The sequence below is a fragment of the Ranitomeya imitator genome, chromosome 8, assembly GCF_032444005.1.
Source record: "Ranitomeya imitator isolate aRanImi1 chromosome 8, aRanImi1.pri, whole genome shotgun sequence".
Classification (NCBI taxonomy): Eukaryota; Metazoa; Chordata; class Amphibia; order Anura; family Dendrobatidae; genus Ranitomeya; species Ranitomeya imitator.
In genome coordinates this window covers 10,733,799-10,752,078 of record NC_091289.1, presented here as the reverse complement: position 1 = coordinate 10,752,078, position 18,280 = coordinate 10,733,799, and the positions used below count along the sequence as shown (strand labels likewise).

The 18,280-nt window shown below is 56.7% G+C and overlaps 1 protein-coding gene across 6 annotated transcripts in view; it reads left to right on the top strand.

Moving 5' to 3' along the window:
- The window catches only part of SLC41A3 (solute carrier family 41 member 3), a 60,231-nt gene that overhangs the window by 28,428 nt on the left and 13,523 nt on the right, over positions 1–18,280 (top strand). Inside the window, exons 1-2 of one of the 6 annotated variants that reach the window (XM_069736274.1) lie at positions 12,501–12,678; positions 17,266–17,341. The exons of 2 other annotated variants lie outside the window; for them this stretch is intronic. The gene's annotated coding sequence lies outside the window, so the exon portion shown is untranslated. Of the gene's footprint in view, positions 1–350; positions 452–12,448; positions 12,679–17,104; positions 17,342–18,280 lie in introns of those variants that run through there. 3 more of the 6 variants (XM_069736270.1, XM_069736272.1, XM_069736273.1) reach the window with 3 other exon arrangements.

Here is an 18,280-nt window from a genome sequence, read left to right as displayed (position 1 = left end):
GTCAAATGACAGAATACAGCGACGAATTCCGTTTTTTTACTGAGCATGCTCCGATTTTTTTTTTAAGGATCCTTTAGGCAGTCCCCCTAGTCGGATCTGTCGACAAAAAAACGGATTAATCGCATCAGTTTTTCACATTCTGCGACGGATCCGTCGAGCCAATGGATTGTGACTGACGGCAAAAAACTGATGTGTGAAAGGGGCCTTACGCAGCAGCCCCCAGGGGTGTGTGACCTCCCCGGGATACAGCTGTCACCCACCCTCCTGCGCCCACCGCCCCCCGAGAGTAAAGCTGAGCCGACAGAAATATAACCCGGGCACATTAGCCGTGACGCTGAGAATGTGGCCCCAGCGAGTCGCCAGCTGTAGAGCCGTCACTGTCAGCTGGAGACCACCGGGCCGGACCACCAGCTCCGTCCTGCCGTGGTGTATGAAGCTCGGATCATCCCAGGTAATGGATCTGTATCTGCAGCTATTGTGTGCGGGACACGGAGACCATGCTGGGCCGTGTCCAAGGGGAAAGCTGGCGACCGACAGCCCCAAGGGCCTGGTACCGAGTGTGGGGAGGACGAGGATCGCATTGTATCGTGGAAAGTGCTGGAACTTTCTAACACCCTTTCGAGCTGCAATTTCAAGATCTCTCCATGCTGTCAGTGAATGGGATTATTCTTGTTTTTGAGGCTGAACACCTTGTATAGACCCCAATACTTCACACAGATGAGGGTTCGCTGCAATATTACCATTAAGTGAAAGACACAAGCGAAAAACCAAGAATAGTGAGACGGCCATCGGTCTGTTACTGGGTCCACTATGGCTGATGCTGTTGTACGGACCCCGCGGCTGCCGTTATATGGTCTATATCTCTGGTACTATTGTACGGACCCCGCGGCTGCCGTTATATGGTCTGTATCTCTGGTACTATTGTACGGACCCCGCGGCTGCCGTTATATGGTCTGTATCTCTGGTACTATTGTACGGACCCCGCGGCTGCCGTTATATGGTCTGTATCTCTGGTACTATTGTACGGACCCCGCGGCTGCCATTATATGGTCTATATCTCTGGTACTATTGTACGGACCCCGCGGCTGCCGTTATATGGTCTGTATCTCTGGTACTATTGTACGGACCCCGCGGCTGCCGTTATATGGTCTGTATCTCTGGTACTATTGTACGGACCCCGCGGCTGCCGTTATATGGTCTATATCTCTGGTACTATTGTACGGACCCCGCGGCTGCCGTTATATGGTCTATATCTCTGGTACTATTGTACGGACCCCGCGCCTGCCGTTATATGGTCTATATCTCTGGTACTATTGTACGGACCCCGCGGCTGCCGTTATATGATCTGTATCTCTGGTACTATTGTACGGACCCCGCGGCTGCCGTTATGAGGTCTATATCTCTGGTATTATTGTACGGACCCCGCGGCTGCCGTTATATGGTCTATATCTCTGGTACTATTGTATGGACCCCGCGGCTGCCGTTATATGGTCTATATCTCTGGTACTATTGTACGGACCCCGCGGCTGCCGTTATATGGTCTATATCTCTGGTACTATTGTACGGACCCCGCGGCTGCCGTTATATGGTCTATCTCTGGTACTATTGTACGGACCCCGCGGCTGCCGTTATATGGTCTGTATGGCTGGTACTATTGTACGGACCCCGCGGCTGCCGTTATATGGTCTATATCTCTGGTACTATTGTACGGACCCCGCGGCTGCCGTTATATGGTCTGTATCGCTGGTACTATTGTACGGACCCCGCGGCTGCCGTTATATGGTCTATATCTCTGGTACTATTGTACGGACCCCGCGGCTGCCGTTATATGGTCTATATCTCTGGTACTATTGTACGGACCCCGCGGCTGCCGTTATATGGTCTATATCTCTGGTACTATTGTACGGACCCCGCGGCTGCCGTTATATGGTCTGTATCTCTGGTACTATTGTACGGACCCCGCGGCTGCCGTTATATGGTCTATATCTCTGGTACTATTGTACGGACCCCGCGGCTGCCGTTATATGGTCTATATCTCTGGTACTATTGTACGGACCCCGCGGCTGCCGTTATATGGTCTATATCTCTGGTACTATTGTACGGACCCCGCGCCTGCCGTTATATGGTCTATATCTCTGGTACTATTGTACGGACCCCGCGCCTGCCGTTATATGGTCTATATCTCTGGTACTATTGTACGGACCCCGCGGCTGCCGTTATATGGTCTGTATCCCTGGTACTATTGTACGGACCCCGCGGCTGCCGTTATATGGTCTGTATGGCTGGTACTATTGTACGGACCCCGCGGCTGCCGTTATATGGTCTGTATCCCTGGTACTATTGTACGGACCCCGCGGCTGCCGTTATATGGTCTGTATCTCTGGTACTATTGTACGGACCCCGCGGCTGCCGTTATATGGTCTATATCCCTGGTACTATTGTACAGACCCCGCGGCTGCCGTTATATGGTCTATATCTCTGGTACTATTGTACGGACCCCGCGGCTGCTGTTATATGGTCTATATCCCTGGTACTATTGTACGGACCCCGCGGCTGCCGTTATATGGTCTGTATCTCTGGTACTATTGTACGGACCCCGCGGCTGCCGTTATATGGTCTATATCCCTGGTACTATTGTACAGACCCCGCGGCTGCCGTTATATGGTCTATATCTCTGGTACTATTGTACGGACCCCGCGGCTGCCGTTATATGGTCTATATCCCTGGTACTATTGTACGGACCCCGCGGCTGCCGTTATATGGTCTATATCTCTGGTACTATTGTACTGACCCCGCGGCTGCCGTTATATGGTCTGTATCCCTGGTACTATTGTACGGACCCCGCGGCTGCCGTTATATGGTCTATATCCCTGGTACTATTGTACTGACCCCGCGGCTGCCGTTATATGGTCTGTATCCCTGGTACTATTGTACGGACCCCGCGGCTGCCGTTATATGGTCTGTATCCCTGGTACTATTGTACGGACCCCGCGGCTGCCGTTATATGGTCTGTATGGCTGGTACTATTGTACGGACCCCGCGGCTGCCGTTATATGGTCTATATCCCTGGTACTATTGTACTGACCCCGCGGCTGCCGTTATATGGTCTGTATCCCTGGTACTATTGTACGGACCCCGCGGCTGCCGTTATATGGTCTGTATGGCTGGTACTATTGTACGGACCCCGCGGCTGCCGTTATATGGTCTGTATCTCTGGTACTATTGTACGGACCCCGCGGCTGCCATTATATGGTCTATATCTCTGGTACTATTGTACGGACCCCGCGGCTGCCGTTATATGGTCTGTATCTCTGGTACTATTGTACGGACCCCGCGGCTGCCGTTATATGGTCTGTATCTCTGGTACTATTGTACGGACCCCGCGGCTGCCGTTATATGGTCTATATCTCTGGTACTATTGTACGGACCCCGCGGCTGCCGTTATATGGTCTATATCTCTGGTACTATTGTACGGACCCCGCGCCTGCCGTTATATGGTCTATATCTCTGGTACTATTGTACGGACCCCGCGGCTGCCGTTATATGATCTGTATCTCTGGTACTATTGTACGGACCCCGCGGCTGCCGTTATGAGGTCTATATCTCTGGTATTATTGTACGGACCCCGCGGCTGCCGTTATATGGTCTATATCTCTGGTACTATTGTATGGACCCCGCGGCTGCCGTTATATGGTCTATATCTCTGGTACTATTGTACGGACCCCGCGGCTGCCGTTATATGGTCTATATCTCTGGTACTATTGTACGGACCCCGCGGCTGCCGTTATATGGTCTATCTCTGGTACTATTGTACGGACCCCGCGGCTGCCGTTATATGGTCTGTATGGCTGGTACTATTGTACGGACCCCGCGGCTGCCGTTATATGGTCTATATCTCTGGTACTATTGTACGGACCCCGCGGCTGCCGTTATATGGTCTGTATCGCTGGTACTATTGTACGGACCCCGCGGCTGCCGTTATATGGTCTATATCTCTGGTACTATTGTACGGACCCCGCGGCTGCCGTTATATGGTCTATATCTCTGGTACTATTGTACGGACCCCGCGGCTGCCGTTATATGGTCTGTATCTCTGGTACTATTGTACGGACCCCGCGGCTGCCGTTATATGGTCTATATCTCTGGTACTATTGTACGGACCCCGCGGCTGCCGTTATATGGTCTATATCTCTGGTACTATTGTACGGACCCCGCGGCTGCCGTTATATGGTCTATATCTCTGGTACTATTGTACGGACCCCGCGCCTGCCGTTATATGGTCTATATCTCTGGTACTATTGTACGGACCCCGCGCCTGCCGTTATATGGTCTATATCTCTGGTACTATTGTACGGACCCCGCGCCTGCCGTTATATGGTCTGTATCCCTGGTACTATTGTACGGACCCCGCGGCTGCCGTTATATGGTCTGTATGGCTGGTACTATTGTACGGACCCCGCGGCTGCCGTTATATGGTCTGTATCCCTGGTACTATTGTACGGACCCCGCGGCTGCCGTTATATGGTCTGTATCTCTGGTACTATTGTACGGACCCCGCGGCTGCCGTTATATGGTCTATATCCCTGGTACTATTGTACAGACCCCGCGGCTGCCGTTATATGGTCTATATCTCTGGTACTATTGTACGGACCCCGCGGCTGCTGTTATATGGTCTATATCCCTGGTACTATTGTACGGACCCCGCGGCTGCCGTTATATGGTCTGTATCTCTGGTACTATTGTACGGACCCCGCGGCTGCCGTTATATGGTCTATATCCCTGGTACTATTGTACAGACCCCGCGGCTGCCGTTATATGGTCTATATCTCTGGTACTATTGTACGGACCCCGCGGCTGCCGTTATATGGTCTATATCCCTGGTACTATTGTACGGACCCCGCGGCTGCCGTTATATGGTCTATATCTCTGGTACTATTGTACGGACCCCGCGGCTGCCGTTATATGGTCTGTATCTCTGGTACTATTGTACGGACCCCGCGGCTGCCGTTATATGGTCTATATCTCTGGTACTATTGTATGGACCCCGCGGCTGCCGTTATATGGTCTGTATGGCTGGTACTATTGTACTGACCCCGCGGCTGCCGTTATATGGTCTGTATCCCTGGTACTATTGTACGGACCCCGCGGCTGCCGTTATATGGTCTATATCCCTGGTACTATTGTACTGACCCCGCGGCTGCCGTTATATGGTCTGTATCCCTGGTACTATTGTACGGACCCCGCGGCTGCCGTTATATGGTCTGTATCCCTGGTACTATTGTACGGACCCCGCGGCTGCCGTTATATGGTCTGTATGGCTGGTACTATTGTACGGACCCCGCGGCTGCCGTTATATGGTCTATATCCCTGGTACTATTGTACTGACCCCGCGGCTGCCGTTATATGGTCTGTATCCCTGGTACTATTGTACGGACCCCGCGGCTGCCGTTATATGGTCTGTATGGCTGGTACTATTGTACGGACCCCGCGGCTGCCGTTATATGGTCTGTATCTCTGGTACTATTGTACGGACCCCGCGGCTGCCGTTATATGGTCTGTATCCCTGGTACTATTGTACGGACCCCGCGGCTGCCGTTATATGGTCTGTATGGCTGGTACTATTGTACGGACCCCGCGGCTGCCGTTATATGGTCTATATCCCTGGTACTATTGTACTGACCCCGCGGCTGCCGTTATATGGTCTGTATCTCTGGTACTATTGTACTGACCCCGCGGCTGCCGTTATATGGTCTATATCTCTGGTACTATTGTACGGACCCCGCGGCTGCCGTTATATGGTCTATATCTCTGGTACTATTGTACTGACCCCGCGGCTGCCGTTATATGGTCTGTATCCCTGGTACTATTGTACGGACCCCGCGGCTGCCGTTATATGGTCTGTATGGCTGGTACTATTGTATGGACCCCGCGGCTGCCGTTATATGGTCTATATCTCTGGTACTATTGTACGGACCCCGCGGCTGCCGTTATATGGTCTGTATCTCTGGTACTATTGTACGGACCCCGCGGCTGCCGTTATATGGTCTATATCTCTGGTACTATTGTACGGACCCCGCGGCTGCCGCTATATGGTCTATATCTCTGGTACTATTGTACAGACCCCGCGGCTGCCGTTATATGGTCTGTATCCCTGGTACTATTGTACGGACCCCGCGGCTGCCGTTATATGGTCTATATCTCTGGTACTATTGTACGGACCCTGCGGCTGCCGTTATATGGTCTGTATGGCTGGTACTATTGTACGGACCCCGCGGCCTGCGTTATATGGTCTATATCTCTGGTACTATTGTATGGACCCCGCGGCTGCCGTTATATGGTCTATATCTCTGGTACTATTGTACGGACCCCGCGGCTGCCGTTATATGGTCCATATCGCTGGTACTATTGTACGGACCCCGCGGCTGCCGTTATATGGTCTATATCTCTGGTACTATTGTACGGACCCTGCAGCTGCCGTTATATGGTCTGTATGGCTGGTACTATTGTACGGACCCCGCGGCCTGCGTTATATGGTCTATATCTCTGGTACTATTGTATGGACCCCACGGCTGCCGTTATATGGTCTGTATCTCTGGTACTATTGTACGGACCCCGCGGCCTGCCCTTATATGGTCTGTATCTCTGGTACTATTGTACGGACCCCGCGGCTGCTGTTATATGGTCTGTATCTCTGGTACTATTGTACGGACCCCGCGGCTGCCGTTATATGGTCTGTATGGCTGGTACTATTGTACGGACCCCGCGGCTGCCGTTATATGGTCTATATCTCTGGTACTATTGTACGGACCCCGCGGCTGCCGTTATATGGTCTGTATCTCTGGTACTATTGTACGGACCCCGTGGCTGCCGTTATATGGTCTATATCTCTGGTACTATTGTACGGACCCCGCGGCTGCCGTTATATGGTCTGTATCTCTGGTACTATTGTACGGACCCCGCGGCTGCCGTTATATGGTCTATATCTCTGGTACTATTGTACGGACCCCGCGGCTGCCGTTATATGGTCTATATCTCTGGTACTATTGTACGGACCCTGCGGCTGCCGTTATATGGTCTATATCTCTGGTACTATTGTACGGACCCCGCGGCTGCTGTTATATGGTCTGTATCTCTGGTACTATTGTACGGACCCCGCGGCTGCCGTTATATGGTCTATATCTCTGGTACTATTGTACGGACCCCGCGGCTGCCGTTATATGGTCTATATCTCTGGTACTATTGTACGGACCCTGCGGCTGCCGTTATATGGTCTGTATGGCTGGTACTATTGTACGGACCCCGCGGCCTGCGTTATATGGTCTGTATCTCTGGTACTATTGTACGGACCCTGCGGCTGCCGTTATATGGTCTATATCTCTGGTACTACTGTACGGACCCCGCGGCTGCCGTTATATGGTCTATATCTCTGGTACTATTGTACGGACCCCGCGGCTGCCGTTATATGGTCTATATCTCTGGTACTATTGTACGGACCCTGCGGCTGCCGTTATATGGTCCATATCGCTGGTACTATTGTACGGACCCCGCGGCTGCCGTTATATGGTCTATATCTCTGGTACTATTGTACGGACCCCGCGGCTGCCGTTATATGGTCTGTATCTCTGGTACTATTGTACGGACCCCGCGGCTGCCGTTATATGGTCTATATCTCTGGTACTATTGTACGGACCCCGCGGCTGCCGTTATATGGTCTATATCTCTGGTACTATTGTATGGACCCCGCGGCTGCCGTTATATGGTCTGTATCTCTGGTACTATTGTACGGACTCCGCGGCTGCCGTTATATGGTCTATATCTCTGGTACTATTGTACGGACCCCGCGGCTGCCGTTATATGGTCTGTATCTCTGGTACTATTGTACGGACCCCGCGGCTGCCGTTATATGGTCTATATCTCTGGTACTATTGTACGGACCCCGCGGCTGCCGTTATATGGTCTATATCTCTGGTACTATTGTACGGACCCTGCGGCTGCCGTTATATGGTCTGTATGGCTGGTACTATTGTACGGACCCCGCGGCCTGCGTTATATGGTCTGTATCTCTGGTACTATTGTACGGACCCTGCGGCTGCCGTTATATGGTCTATATCTCTGGTACTATTGTATGGACCCCGCGGCTGCCGTTATATGGTCTGTATCTCTGGTACTATTGTACGGACCCTGCGGCTGCCGTTATATGGTCTGTATGGCTGGTACTATTGTATGGACCCCGCGGCTGCCGTTATATGGTCTATATCTCTGGTACTATTGTACGGACCCTGCGGCTGCCGTTATATGGTCTATATCTCTGGTACTATTGTATGGACCCCGCGGCTGCCGTTATATGGTCTATATCTCTGGTACTATTGTACGGACCCTGCGGCTGCCGTTATATGGTCTGTATAGCTGGTACTATTGTACGGACCCCGCGGCCTGCGTTATATGGTCTGTATCTCTGGTACTATTGTACGGACCCCGCGGCTGCCGTTATATGGTCTGTATCTCTGGTACTATTGTACGGACCCTGCGGCTGCCGTTATATGGTCTATATCTCTGGTACTATTGTACGGACCCCGCGGCCTGCGTTATATGGTCTGTATCTCTGGTACTATTGTACGGACCCTGCGGCTGCCGTTATATGGTCTATATCTCTGGTACTATTGTACGGACCCCGCGGCTGCCGTTATATGATCTGTATCTCTGGTACTATTGTACGGACTCCGCGGCTGCCGTTATATGGTCTATATCTCTGGTACTATTGTACGGACCCCGCGGCTGCCGTTATATGGTCTGTATCTCTGGTACTATTGTACGGACCCCGCGGCTGCCGTTATATGGTCTATATCTCTGGTACTATTGTACGGACCCTGCGGCTGCCGTTATATGGTCTGTATCTCTGGTACTATTGTACGGACCCCGCGGCTGCCGTTATATGGTCTATATCTCTGGTACTATTGTACGGACCCCGCGGCTGCCGTTATATGGTCTATATCTCTGGTACTATTGTACGGACCCCGCGGCTGCCGTTATATGGTCTATATCTCTGGTACTATTGTACGGACCCCGCGGCTGCCGTTATATGGTCCATATCGCTGGTACTATTGTACGGACCCTGCGGCTGCCGTTATATGGTCTGTATCTCTGGTACTATTGTACGGACTCCGCGGCTGCCGTTATATGGTCTATATCTCTGGTACTATTGTACGGACCCCGCGGCTGCCGTTATATGGTCTGTATCTCTGGTACTATTGTACGGACCCCGCGGCTGCCGTTATATGGTCTATATCTCTGGTACTATTGTACGGACCCCGCGGCTGCCGTTATATGGTCTGTATCTCTGGTACTATTGTACGGACCCCGCGGCTGCCGTTATATGGTCTGTATCTCTGGTACTATTGTACGGACCCCGCGGCTGCCGTTATATGGTCTATATCTCTGGTACTATTGTACGGACCCCGCGGATGCCGTTATATGGTCTGTATCCCTGGTACTATTGTATGGACCCCGTGGCTGCCGTTATATGGTCTGTATCTCTGGTACTATTGTACGGACCCCGCGGATGCCGTTATATGGTCTGTATCCCTGGTACTATTGTATGGACCCCGTGGCTGCCGTTATATGGTCTGTATCTCTGGTACTATTGTACGGACCCCGCGGATGCCGTTATATGGTCTGTATCCCTGGTACTATTGTATGGACCCCGCGGCTGCCGTTATATGGTCTGTATCGCTGGTACTATTGTACGGACCCCGCGGCTGCCGTTATATGGTCTGTATCCCTGGTACTATTGTACGGACCCCGCGGCTGCCGTTATATGGTCCATATCGCTGGTACTATTGTACGGACCCCGCGGCTGCCGTTATATCGTCTGTATCGCTGGTACTATTGTACGGACTCCGCGGCTGCCGTTATATGGTCCATATCGCTGGTACTATTGTACGGACCCCGCGGCTGCCGTTATATGGTCTATATCTCTGGTACTATTGTACGGACCCCGCGGCTGCCGTTATATGGTCTGTATCCCTGGTACTATTGTATGGACCCCGCGGCTGCCGTTATATGGTCTGTATCTCTGGTACTATTGTACGGACCCCGCGGCTGCCGTTATATGGTCTATATCTCTGGTACTATTGTACGGACCCCGCGGCTGCCGTTATATGGTCTGTATCCCTGGTACTATTGTATGGACCCCGCGGCTGCCGTTATATGGTCTGTATCTCTGGTACTATTGTACGGACCCCGCGGCTGCCGTTATATGGTCTGTATCCCTGGTACTATTGTACGGACCCCGCGGCTGCCGTTATATGGTCCATATCGCTGGTACTATTGTACGGACCCCGCGGCTGCCGTTATATCGTCTGTATCGCTGGTACTATTGTACGGACTCCGCGGCTGCCGTTATATGGTCTGTATGGCTGGTACTATTGTATGGACCCCGCGGCTGCCGTTATATGGTCTATATCTCTGGTACTATTGTACGGACCCCGCGGCTGCCGTTATGTGGTCTATATCCCTGGTACTATTGTACGGACCCCGCGGCTGCCGTTATGTGGTCTATATCTCTGGTACTATTGTACGGACCCCGCGGCTGCCGTTATATGGTCTGTATCCCTGGTACTATTGTACGGACCCCGCGGCTGCCGTTATATGGTCTGTATGGCTGGTACTATTGTACGGACCCCGCGGCTGCCGTTATATGGTCTATATCTCTGGTACTATTGTACGGACCCCGCGGCTGCCGTTATATGGTCTATATCTCTGGTACTATTGTATGGACCCCGTGGCTGCCGTTATATGGTCTGTATCTCTGGTACTATTGTACGGACCCCGCGGCTGCCGTTATATCGTCTGTATCGCTGGTACTATTGTATGGACCCCGTGGCCCATCACCCCCGATGTATAACCTCCCACCATGCCGTTTGCCTTACCACTATGTAACAGATCGTCCAGTGGGGCGGTGCTCCCTGATTTCGGTGCGGTCCTGTAAAAGGATCCACCGGGGTAACAAGTCCGTCCATGACATTTCTACCTTCTGAATCTTCCCCATCACCTGTGAGGGACATTTCTGAGAAGTGGAAGAAACCGCAGCAGCTCAGCCACAAAGTGGAGACCCCGTAAGATTACAGAGCAAGGGGCCGAGTGCTGAGGAGCAGAGGGCAGAAAAGTCACCACCGCTCTGCTGACCCCATAACTGAGTCCAGACCTCCTCCAGGATCAGCACTAACACTGCGCCCCCGCCGGGAGCTTCATGGCTGAGGTGCTGCATGCAGCCATACATCACCAAGCACAATGCCGAGCGTCGGATGGAGTGGTGTAAAGCCGCCACCACTGGACTCTGGAGGAGACGTGTTCTGTGCAGTGACGGATCACACTTCTCTATCTGCGTCTGATGGAGGAGTCTGGGTTTGGTGGTTCCAGGAGGACGTTACCCCCTGACTGCATTGTGCCCCCTGTACAGATGGTGGAGGAGGATAATGCTAGGGGCTGTTATCAGGGGCGGCCTCGGACCCTCAGCTCCAGTGATGGGAAATGTTAATGCTTCAGCACAAGACATTGTAGACAATTGTAGCTCCAGATTGTGGGAACAGTTTGGGGGAGACCCATGTGGCCACGATCCGGACTAGCACAATGTATGTTTGCTGCGTGTAAAGCGCTGCTTTGTATTGAATGCAGGTAAATCCTCTGTGTTCACTGAACCGTGTCAGTGATCGGCGGGCATCTGTGGACTCATAGTGGACATGGGATTTCCAGAAATCCCATCCAATTTGCTGTAACAGCTGGACGCTGCTGGTTAGACACTGTATAAATACGCAGCAGTTCCTGATCGTGGGCACAGACCTCTCTGCCCCATGACTGCGCGTAGTGCACAGACCCTCTAATCCCCATGATTGTGCACAGACCCTCTAATCCCCATGACTGTGCCCGATGCACAGACCCTCTCTGCCCCCATGACTGTGCCCAGACCCTCTCTGCCCTCCGACTGTGCGCAGACCCTCTACCCCCATGATTGTGCCCAGACCCTCTCTGCCCCCCATGACTGTGCCCAGTGCACAGACCCTCTACCCCCCATGACTGTGCCCAGACCCTCTCTGCCCCCCATGACTGTGCCCAGACCCTCTCTGCCCCCCATGACTGTGCCCAGACCCTCTCTGCCCCCCATGACTGTGCCCAGCGCACAGACCCTCTACCCCCATGACCGTGCCCGGACCCTCTCTGCCCCCTATGACCGTGCCCAGCGCACAAGCTCCATACTGACATGGGGGAACATGAGGGGCCGCACAGAGCCCGGACCCCAGCCCCTCCTAGACTGGAGATTGTGAACCCGGACCCCCCAACATCAGGGTCTGATCCTACAAATGATCTTCTGGATGAAGGGGCAAATAGTCCAACTGACCCCGGCAAATCTTGTAGAAATCCCTCCCAGAAGCGCGGGGCCGTTATATCCGCTGAGGGCGGCGTTGTACCGAGCTGTGACCCCGGACATCACCGTCACAGCTCCGCTCCGTGCAGGGTCCTGAGGGTCGCGCTCCCCATCATGTGCGCAGATGGAGCAGGATCCCGTCCTCCTCCTCCGGGATCCTCCTCCCGGTTATGTGGGCGCTGTGGTCCCCGCTGCTCCCCGGACTCTGCCCAGTGCCCCCGGATGGTGCCCGGCGCCGCCTCCCGCCGAGGAGGAAGGTAATTATGGGGGAATAACGCGCAGCCCACCCACGGCACACCCCACGCCACGTGGGCAGCTTCTCAGATCACTGCGGTGCCCAATGAGCCACATCCACGGTCCCCGGGCACATGGAAGACGAGGTGGACCTGACCGGGTCCTGGTGTTCTGCTCATGACAATCACATTAAACCTGTGCCCCCCAAGATCCCCCAGTACCCTCCTGTGCAGCCACAGCAGAGGGCGCATTGGATGGAGGAGCTGCCCCTGTGCCCACAGCCTGGGGAGAGGAGCTGCCCCTGTGCCCACAGCCTGGCGGAGAGGAGCTGCCCCTGTGCCCACAGCCTGGCGGAGAGGAGCTGCCCCTGTGCCCACAGCCTGGGGAGAGGAGCTGCCCCTGTGCCCACAGCCTGGGGGAGAGGAGCTGCCCCTGTGCCCACAGCCTGGGGAGAGGAGCTGCCCCTGTGCCCACAGCCTGGGGGAGAGGAGCTGCCCCTGTGCCCACAGCCTGGGGAGAGGAGCTGCCCCTGTGCCCACAGCCTGGCGGAGAGGAGCTGCCTCTGTGCCCACAGCCTGGGGAGAGGAGCTGCCCCTGTGCCCACAGCCTGGGGGAGAGGAGCTGCCTCTGTGCCCACAGCCTGGGGGAGAGGAGCTGCCTCTGTGCCCACAGCCTGGGGGAGAGGAGCTGCCTCTGTGCCCACAGCCTGGGGCATAGGAATCTGCCTCTGTGCCCACAGCCTGGGGGATAGGAGCTGCCCCTGTGCCCACAGCCTGGGGAGAGGAGCTGCCTCTGTGCCCACAGCCTGGGGGAGAGGAGCTGGCCCTGTGCCCACAGCCTGGGGGATAGGAGCTGCCCCTGTGCCCACAGCCTGGGGGATAGGAGCTGCCTCTGTGCCCACAGCCTGGGGAGAGGAGCTGCCCCTGTGCCCACAGCCTGGGGGAGAGGAGCTGCCTCTGTGCCCACAGCCTGGGGGAGAGGAGCTGCCTCTGTGCCCACAGCCTGGGGGAGAGGAGCTGCCCCTGTGCCCACAGCCTGGGGGATAGGAGCTGCCTCTGTGCCCACAGCCTGGGGAGAGGAGCTGCCCCTGTGCCCACAGCCTGGGGAGAGGAGCTGCCCCTGTGCCCACAGCCTGGGGAGAGGAGCTGCCTCTGTGCCCACAGCCTGGGGAGAGGAGCTGCCCCTGTGCCCACAGCCTGGGGAGAGGAGCTGGCCCTGTGCCCACAGCCTGGGGGATAGGAGCTGCCCCTGTGCCCACAGCCTGGGGGATAGGAGCTGCCTCTGTGCCCACAGCCTGGGGAGAGGAGCTGCCCCTGTGCCCACAGCCTGGGGGAGAGGAGCTGCCTCTGTGCCCACAGCCTGGGGGAGAGGAGCTGCCTCTGTGCCCACAGCCTGGGGGAGAGGAGCTGCCCCTGTGCCCACAGCCTGGGGGATAGGAGCTGCCTCTGTGCCCACAGCCTGGGGAGAGGAGCTGCCCCTGTGCCCACAGCCTGGGGGAGAGGAGCTGCCTCTGTGCCCACAGCCTGGGGAGAGGAGCTGCCCCTGTGCCCACAGCCTGGGGGAGAGGAGCTGCCTCTGTGCCCACAGCCTGGGGGAGAGGAGCTGCCTCTGTGCCCACAGCCTGGGGGAGAGGAGCTGCCTCTGTGCCCACAGCCTGGGGGAGAGGAACTGCCCCTGTGCCCACAGCCTGGGGGAGAGGAGCTGCCCCTGTGCCCACAGCCTGGCGGAGAGGAGCTGCCCCTGTGCCCACAGCCTGGGGAGAGGAGCTGCCTCTGTGCCCACAGCCTGGGGGAGAGGAGCTGCCCCTGTGCCCACAGCCTGGGGGAGAGGAGCTGCCCCTGTGCCCACAGCCTGGCAGAGAGGAGCTGCCCCTGTGCCCACAGCCTGGGGAGAGGAGCTGCCCCTGTGCCCACAGCCTGGGGGAGAGGAGCTGCCCCTGTGCCCACAGCCTGGGGGAGAGGAGCTGCCTCTGTGCCCACAGCCTGGGGGATAGGAGCTGCCTCTGTGCCCACAGCCTGGGGGAGAGGAGCTGCCCGTGTCCACAGCCTGGGGGAGAGGAGCTGCCTTTGTGCCCACAGCCTGGGGGAGAGGAGCTGCCTGTGTCCACAGCCTGGGGGAGAGGAGCTGCCCCTGTGCCCACAGCCTGGGGGATAGGAGCTGCCTCTGTGCCCACAGCCTGGGGAGAGGAGCTGCCCCTGTGCCCACAGCCTGGGGGAGAGGAGCTGCCTCTGTGCCCACAGCCTGGGGGAGAGGAGCTGCCTCTGTGCCCACAGCCTGGGGGAGAGGAGCTGCCTCTGTGCCCACAGCCTGGGGGAGAGGAGCTGCCCCTGTGCCCACAGCCTGGGGGATAGGAGCTGCCTCTGTGCCCACAGCCTGGGGAGAGGAGCTGCCCCTGTGCCCACAGCCTGGGGGAGAGGAGCTGCCTCTGTGCCCACAGCCTGGGGGAGAGGAGCTGCCTCTGTGCCCACAGCCTGGGGGAGAGGAGCTGCCTCTGTGCCCACAGCCTGGGGGAGAGGAACTGCCCCTGTGCCCACAGCCTGGGGGAGAGGAGCTGCCCCTGTGCCCACAGCCTGGCGGAGAGGAGCTGCCCCTGTGCCCACAGCCTGGGGAGAGGAGCTGCCTCTGTGCCCACAGCCTGGGGGAGAGGAGCTGCTCCTGTGCCCACAGCCTGGGGGAGAGGAGCTGCCCCTGTGCCCACAGCCTGGCAGAGAGGAGCTGCCCCTGTGCCCACAGCCTGGGGAGAGGAGCTGCCCCTGTGCCCACAGCCTGGGGGAGAGGAGCTGCCCCTGTGCCCACAGCCTGGGGGAGAGGAGCTGCCCGTGTCCACAGCCTGGGGGAGAGGAGCTGCCTCTGTGCCCACAGCCTGGGGGAGAGGAGCTGCCCGTGTCCACAGCCTGGGGGAGAGGAGCTGCCCGTGTCCACAGCCTGGGGGAGAGGAGCTGCCTGTGTCCACAGCCTGGGGGAGAGGAGCTGCCTCTGTGCCCACAGCCTGGGGGAGAGGAGCTGCCCGTGTCCACAGCCTGGGGGAGAGGAGCTGCCTCTGTGCCCACAGCCTGGGGGAGAGGAGCTGCCCGTGTCCACAGCCTGGGGGAGAGGAGCTGCCCGTGTCCACAGCCTGGGGGAGAGGAGCTGCCTGTGTCCACAGCCTGGGGGAGAGGAGCTGCCTCTGTGCCCACAGCCTGGGGGAGAGGAGCTGCCCGTGTCCACAGCCTGGGGGAGAGGAGCTGCCTCTGTGCCCACAGCCTGGGGGAGAGGAGCTGCCCGTGTCCACAGCCTGGGGGAGAGGAGCTGCCCGTGTCCACAGCCTGGGGGAGAGGAGCTGCCTGTGTCCACAGCCTGGGGGAGAGGAGCTGCCCCTGTGCCCACAGCCTGGGGGAGAGGAGCTGCCCCTGTGCCCACAGCCTGGGGGAGAGGAGCTGCCTGTGTCCACAGCCTGGGGGAGAGGAGCTGCCTGTGTCCACAGCCTGGGGGAGAGGAGCTGCCCCTGTGCCCACAGCCTGGCGGAGAGGAGCTGCCCCTGTGCCCACAGCCTGGGGAGAGGAGCTGCCTCTGTGCCCACAGCCTGGGGGAGAGGAGCTGCTCCTGTGCCCACAGCCTGGGGGAGAGGAGCTGCCCCTGTGCCCACAGCCTGGCAGAGAGGAGCTGCCCCTGTGCCCACAGCCTGGGGAGAGGAGCTGCCCCTGTGCCCACAGCCTGGGGGAGAGGAGCTGCCCCTGTGCCCACAGCCTGGGGGAGAGGAGCTGCCCGTGTCCACAGCCTGGGGGAGAGGAGCTGCCTCTGTGCCCACAGCCTGGGGGAGAGGAGCTGCCCGTGTCCACAGCCTGGGGGAGAGGAGCTGCCCGTGTCCACAGCCTGGGGGAGAGGAGCTGCCTGTGTCCACAGCCTGGGGGAGAGGAGCTGCCTCTGTGCCCACAGCCTGGGGGAGAGGAGCTGCCCGTGTCCACAGCCTGGGGGAGAGGAGCTGCCTCTGTGCCCACAGCCTGGGGGAGAGGAGCTGCCCGTGTCCACAGCCTGGGGGAGAGGAGCTGCCTGTGTCCACAGCCTGGGGGAGAGGAGCTGCCCCTGTGCCCACAGCCTGGGGGAGAGGAGCTGCCCCTGTGCCCACAGCCTGGGGGAGAGGAGCTGCCTGTGTCCACAGCCTGGGGGAGAGGAGCTGCCTGTGTCCACAGCCTGGGGGAGAGGAGCTGCCCGTGTCCACAGCCTGGGGGAGAGGAGCTGCCCCTGTGCCCACAGCCTGGGGAGAGGAGCTGCCTCTGTGTCCACAGCCTGGGGGAGAGGAGCTGCCCGTGTCCACAGCCTGGGGGAGAGGAGCTGCCTCTGTGCCCACAGCCTGGGGGAGAGGAGCTGCCCGTGTCCACAGCCTGGGGGAGAGGAGCTGCCCGTGTCCACAGCCGCACCCCAATATCGTCCGCACCTCCTAATCTGTGTATTCTCGTCATCACTTTTCAGGATCTCTGCTTGCTGTCATTTGTGTTCACATGTTGAAGCCTAAATTCACACTGGGTTCCTGGCAGAAATCCCATGAAATTTCCCAGAATGAGATTTCTGCTCCCCATTTCACATGCGGCAGACACTTTCCACCTAGAAACACTGGTGGATTTACCCCACAGGAGGAGGCCGATCCTGGAGCGGATCCACAGATGAAAATGGAGGGATTTCTGCCCCTGATTTGTAGCCAAATATCGGGTTTGTATATTGTGATTCCAACACATAAATCGTTAATAGATTCAGCCAATCGATAGGAGCAGGACCTGATACTTCCACAGCTGAAGCTTTGTTACAGTTGTATCCAGTCTTTACAATGCTCTGTGAGCACAAACCTCTGTCCTGAAGGTTTGTTACAATGTGTCGGTGCAGGAGACATCAGACTGTTTGCCTCATTACACTGATTAACACCCTAATCTGGGAGAAGGTTCTAATGTTTGTAAACAAGAATGTTTTCATTCCCTGACAGCAAGCTGAGATCTTACAGGTGTAGAGCTCGTAAATCCATACATGTAGAGTGTATGCAATCATGGCAGATGCACATGTAATATTCCTTCCGATCTGTATGGGGCCGGTCGTCATTGTGCCCCAGTCCCTGCAGGTTTTTCCATGTGGAGGGGTCCGGGCCGGTCATCATTGTGCCCCAGTCCCTGCAGGTTTTTCCATGTGGAGGGGTCCGGGCCGGTCGTCATTGTGCCCCAGTCCCTGCAGGTTTTTCCATGTGGAAGGGTCCGGGCCGGTCGGAGGACACTACAGGGTGCCGGCTTTCAGACAGGTGCAGATTATTTATATCATCTGAGGTCATTGGAAGCCACTTTGGAACTGGATACTGACTTGATCTGGGGCACTGGTGTGGGGGCTGCTGGTGTCCGCAGAGGACTGGGACGGGTGCTGGTTGGGTCTACTGGGTTTTCATGTTCACCCTCTAAATGCTTTCACCCTTCACTGGTTGGCAAGAAGGGTGAAGCACCAGCTTTTTATATCCAGTCACCCCCTGATATCTTCCCAAATACTTAAATAATTCTATATATAAGTTACTGCCCAATCATAATGACATTAATTTGCACCATCACCCAGTGGTCATAACCGGTACTGCAATTCAAAAAAAAAAAAATTGTCAAAGTTCATTTAATTGATTTA